Source organism: Gossypium hirsutum, chromosome A11 (assembly GCF_007990345.1).
Source record: "Gossypium hirsutum isolate 1008001.06 chromosome A11, Gossypium_hirsutum_v2.1, whole genome shotgun sequence".
In the NCBI taxonomy this organism is placed as follows: Eukaryota; Viridiplantae; Streptophyta; class Magnoliopsida; order Malvales; family Malvaceae; genus Gossypium; species Gossypium hirsutum.
The window spans coordinates 116,325,975-116,332,037 of NC_053434.1; the positions used below are offsets into that span (position 1 = coordinate 116,325,975).

General features: G+C 32.7%; 1 pseudogene; it reads left to right on the forward strand.

The window, feature by feature from the left end:
• Window positions 1–958: 958 nt before the first annotated feature.
• On the forward strand, window positions 959–5,498 carry LOC107904160 (thaumatin-like protein; annotated as a pseudogene).
• Window positions 5,499–6,063: the final 565 nt, after the last annotated feature.

Genomic DNA, 6,063 nt, shown 5'->3' on the forward strand with positions numbered 1-6,063 from the left:
TAAATAAGAATTTGGAATTCGGAAATTCAAATTTGTTTTTCCACAAACATTTAAATGATTCCATTAGCTATTGGCCCTTAACCGCATTCACAATTTTATATAAGTCCATATCATCAAAATTAAGGTTTCTAGGCATCAATAAGATTTTGCTACATTATCGTATTTTAAAGACATGAAATTATTATCATACAGTCATCCCAAAAGAAATTATTTTATGAATCCTTCCAATCACATTATTCATAGTCCCTTTCCAATTATTTAATAACATTTTAACAATTTTTTTCATGTCATTGACACATAATTTTGGTAATTTTTTAACCCAGAATCCCAAACTCAAAACCTTAAACCCTAAATCTATAATTTCAAACTCTAAACCCCAAATCTAGAACATCAAACAATTGAACCTTAAACCCTAAATATATAATCTCAAACCCTAAACCCCAAATCTAGAACCTCAAACAATTGAACCTTAAACCCCAAACTCGTAACCCCTAATCCTTGAACCTTTAACCCAAACCCTACACTTTAAGGTTCGGGGTTCAAGGTTTAGAATTTATGATAAAATAATTACCAAAATTATGTGTCAATATGAAAATATTGCACAAAAAAAATATTAACCTACGGAAAAAAAAAACAAAATGATTGAAATTTTTAAAAGAAGAAAAGACGTTTATTTATAATTAAAAAATAATAATTATTTCAAGCAATTTAATCAAAGTTAAATTAAGTTGGAGAAGATGTTAGATATATATTAATGTATAATAATACTTTGTTATCTTTAAAATTTAATGACGTACCATTATTTTATTGATGCCTAAAAACTACGTTTTTTAGAATGATTCTAATATAATTTATCATTTTAAAATATTTCATTACCTATTGGTCCTAAACAACATTCACAACTCTATATAAATCCACCTTTTCCTTACACATTCTATACAATACAAAGCTAATTTCAAAGATGAAATCCAAAAGCCTCTCTCTATTTTCCATCTCTTCTATTGCTCTTCGCTTCACGGTGGCCAGTGCTACCAATTTTGACATTTGAAACAATTGTTCCCACACGATCTGGGCAGCAGCCTATCTAGGTGGTGGCAGAGAGCTAAGCAAATGCGGAGTTTGGAATCTAAAAGTGAGTCCTGGCACTACAGGATCCCGTATCTGGGGTTGAACCAATTGCACATTCGACACAGTCGAACGAGGCAAATGCCACACCGGTGATTGTGGGGGCCTACTTCAGTGCCAAGCCTATGGTGCAGCCCCAAACACCTTGGCTGAATTCTTATTAAACCAGTTCAACAACTTGGATTTCATGGATATCTCTCTAATTGAAGGATTTAATGTTCCCATGGAATTTAGTCCAACATCTGGCGGGTGCAGCAAGGGTATTCGATGCACAACTGATATCATAAGGCAGTGCCCTAAAGAGTTGAAAGCCCTAGGTGGGTGCAATAACCCTTGCACTGTTTACAAAACTGATCAATATTGTTGCAATTCAAGGAATTGTGGCCCAACGGATTTGTCCAGGTTCTTCAAGGAAAAATGCCCCGATGCTTACTGTCGAAACCACCCTTTTCATTTAAAAAATTTTAGGTTTAACGAAAAACGAACGAGGGATTGACTTTTTGAAAAGCAGAAATATGGAGTCGCCACCGGTCATTTTGTCTTGGTGTGATCGGATCACCTAAGAATGAGGTTATTTTAATAAAGCATTTTTAGTTTACTAAAACAACGATTTTGGTCTACGAATTTTTGAGAAAACGGGTTCGGGAGTCGGTTACGCATGAGGAAGGATTAACACCCTCACTACGCCCAAAATTGGTACCAAATAGATTAAATATTGTCCTTATGTCTAAAATTAAAACAATTTTGAAATGTGGTTCCTTTTTTAATAACATTTGAATAACCCGAGTTGGTTGCCAAAAAAAACCTTCTTGTTTTGAGTTCTGAAAGTTTATAATTCGAAAATTACAAAAGGATGCCCAAGTATTTGGTCCAACGAAAAACCGCAACCCAGCACAGTAGGGCACGATTCCTTGAATTTCCAAATATTGAACATTGCCTCACCTTAAAAAATACGAGTGAAATTCCAAAGAGATATTCGATTATTTTGAACAAACGGGGAATTGCAACCCAACACGATAGGGCACTATTCCCTGAATTTCTAAACATCGAACATTTCTTTCGTTAAAAGGGTTTTTAGAAAACGTGAGTGAAATTCCGAAGGGATCTTCGATCGTTTAGAACAAATGAAAAAGCACAACCCACTCGATAGGATACGATTCTCAAATCACTAATCATCGAAGATCGCCTTCGTTTTGGAGGGTTTTTAACAAACATGAGTGAAAACCTAAAGGAATATTCGATCGTTTTGAACAAACGAGAAATCACAACCCAGCACAATAGGGCATGATTCCCGAATTGTCAAACACTGAGTATCGCCTTCGTTTTGAAGGATTTTTAGAAGACCTGAGTGAAATTTCGAAGGGATATCTGATTATTTTGAGTAAACGAGAAATTGCAACCCAACACGTTAGGGCACGATTCCGCGAATTGCCAAATATCAAATCTCATCTTCGTTTTAAAGAATTTTTAAAAGACATTAGTGAAATTTTGAAGGGATATTCGATTATTTTGAGCAAACACGAAATTGCAACCCAGCACATTAGGGCACATTTCCGCGAATTGCCAAATATCAAATCTCGCCTTCGTTTCAAAGAATTTTTAAATGAATAATTATAAAACTAGCTTAAAACGCATCAATTCGATTTGGAATAAGACGAAATTAATCATAAAATTTGGATTTTATAAAACCACATTTCAAAAATCAAGTGGGAAACGATGAATGGGGTAATATGTGTACGCATTAAAATACGACAATAGAAAAATGAAGATAATACAATTTATTTAATCAACTACAAGAACTTAAATGACTAAGCATATCTAGTTTGAAAATATAACTCAATCTCAATCATGCATAGAGAATAATTAACATGGCAATATAAAACAACGAACAAATAAATAATGAAACGAGAACATACATGGCATAATGTAATATGACTACTACTAGATACACAAAAGAAAATGCAAATCAAAGAAGTAATATGGTATAAAACTATTTTAAAGTAACGACGAATAAATGGATGCATAAAATATAGGTTGACAAATTTGTATATGAAAAAAACTAGGGATAGATATATAATTTTTTTGAAATAGATATCAAAATGAGAGTTTAAATCAAATTGCGTGTGAAATATTTTAGGCACAAATTCATTTAGAAGTTGACAAAGTACATGATAATTTAAATAGTATATAATACAAAAGAATAACGAAGATATATGACAAGACATAATACCCAAAATAGATTTATGAAACATATGTACATGCAAGTTTATTATAAAAAAAGAACATGAGATTAATAATAAGATATGTGTAAATTTTTAAAATAGTCTAAAAATTATACACATGCCCTTATATCAAAATATTTAGATAATAGGCTATATGCAAAACACAAAAGCAATATGATATATATAAATACACTCAAAAATAATAATTTTATAATTACAAAAAAAATGAAGTTTCCAAAAAATTATTTCATATATATATATAAAGAGAATATTTAATAAATCATAAAGCAAAAAGTATTTTAAAATAAGAAATCTATTAAAGTAACAAGTGTATTGATATATACATATAAATTTAAAAGAGAGTACATACAAATTTATATAGAAATGATAGTGTGCATAGGACTAAATTAATTTTATTATAAATTATAATGAATTGAAGAATATGCTTACATATGCATGAAGAAAACTATATATGTAAAATGTATGGGTTTAATAGTGTATATAAATCAAAGATATGTACTAACGTAGGTAGGTATAAAAATAACTTAAATTTTACGCAATATATATAATAAACATATTAGAGTAACAAAAAAGGTTAAAGTGCATGGATAGAACAAAAAAAAAACCATTAGGTGTATGAAATGATATTAACTCTATTATAAAATATATAAGTGTATGAAGGAAATAATCATTTAAAGTATACGAAATGTGATATTAATATTACAAAAAACAAAAAAAAAACAATTTACAATAATGAAATAGCAATCACCCTAAGTTGTTTAAAAATTAAAAAAAAATAATTAAGGTCACACAAAAGGGCTATGAACTAAGAGGATTTAATTAGAAACAATCCAAAATAAAGGGAAAATTTGAAAACAAAACAATAAAAGAAGGGACCACTGCGCGATGCGCGCAAATGTACAGGGGCTCAATCTGGAAATATTCCAGGCTCCCAAAACACGGCGTTGAAGCGCGGGCTAAATTGTAAACGCACAAAAATTGCAAGGGTAAATTTAAAAAAATGAAACAAAAATGTGAGCTGATTGAACTGAGGCGCGAAGAGAGAGGGACCGATGTTGAAAATATCCCCTCACCGCGAAAACGCGCCGATCCCAGGGGCCATCGGGTCGGGTCGAGACAGTTTTGCCTAAACGACACCATTTTTGTGTCTGCCTAAAAAAAAAGAACCCTAGGGCTAATAATCTTGGCTCTCTTGGAACTGAAAGCAAAAAGAAGCTAAACGCCCCCTTTTCCACTTGGTCGAACCCTAGGTTCTCACTTTTCAAGCACCAGACCGCCATCGAAAACGGCGTCATGCGCGTCATGCTCCGATTTACTATTCTTCGGCCTCAAAATACTCCCCTTCTAACTTTGATCTTGACGAAGCAAGGAGATCACTGGCCAAATCACACGGTAAAGCCCCTTTTTCTCTCTTTTTGTTTCTAAAAAACAATGCTGAAAAATTTGAGCAAAAATCAGTAAGAAAAAGAAAAAGATTATAGAAGTTGAAAGTGGGGATCACCTTCTGTTTTTGATTACTTTCTATTGTCTCTGTATGCGTAAATGTGCGTAACCCATTACAAGTGATTCTTTTTAGGCTTTATAGCCGAGAGAAGAAGAGAGAAAAAATGAAATCAAATATACAATTTTTTTTGTGTCTGCTGTTTTCTTGTATGTATTTGTTGCTGTGGTTTGTCCCTTTCTTCCCAGGTATAGGAGCGCGCTGGCGTGTGTACGGGAGCCGTGTTGGCGTACGGAGGCTTGGCGTGGTTGCTGGAGGCATTGTACGGCGCCTGGAGGATGCAGGGGTAGGGTTTGGCAAAATTTGTTTAGCATTTGGGCCGTTTGGGCTCATTTCAAGTGTTGGGTCAGTCTTTGGCCCGTGAGGTTTTAGTTATTGGGCTTGTAGTAGATATTAGCTTGTAAGAGGAAATTAAATGGACTGTGGGTTATTTATTTATTTATTTATTTGTTTTTGGTTTGTTTGTAACCGGCCGGGCAAATTGGCCTGTCTACACTTACAGTTACCCTAAAGATAATCAAACAAGCACACTTATTTGCCCTAGTAGGACCAATTACAGGGTTGTGTTCTGCCCTTGATTGAATGGCTGCTTGGTGCCTTATGAAGTTACATAGTAAATTATGGAGAAATAAGTTTTTTTTTCACAAGAACGTGTATGTCGTGCTACTAAGTGAAATTGCGTTAAAACTTCAAACATGGAGTTTATGAAGTTAATGGGTAAAAGTTTATGAAATTTATAAAGTTTAACATATTATTGGTTCTACATGCAATTCATTTCCGGTTGTCTCGAGCTAGTGTAAGAATTGACTGGACATATATAATATGAGTTCAAATAATTTGTAATTAAATTCCAACACTTCACCTATTAATTAATTACAATATTATTTAGTCATGAAGTATTCCATTAAAATATCATAATTGAGTTCTTCCTTGTCATATCATTACGAAAACTACTCGTTTAAGTATGGTCTAATGACCTAGTTATAAGTATTTTACCCTTGTAGGATATTCTTAAATCTTTTTAGTATAAATTGGTTTATCTAATATGATCCTATTTTATCTCATTGTTATTATTTCATCTTCTTTCGTGAAAAGACAATTACTAACAAATAGTAATTAATGCATTTGTCACTAAGACAAATGACTTGTGATCACGTTACTTTTCATCTATTATGTAATGTCAATGAGAGGATA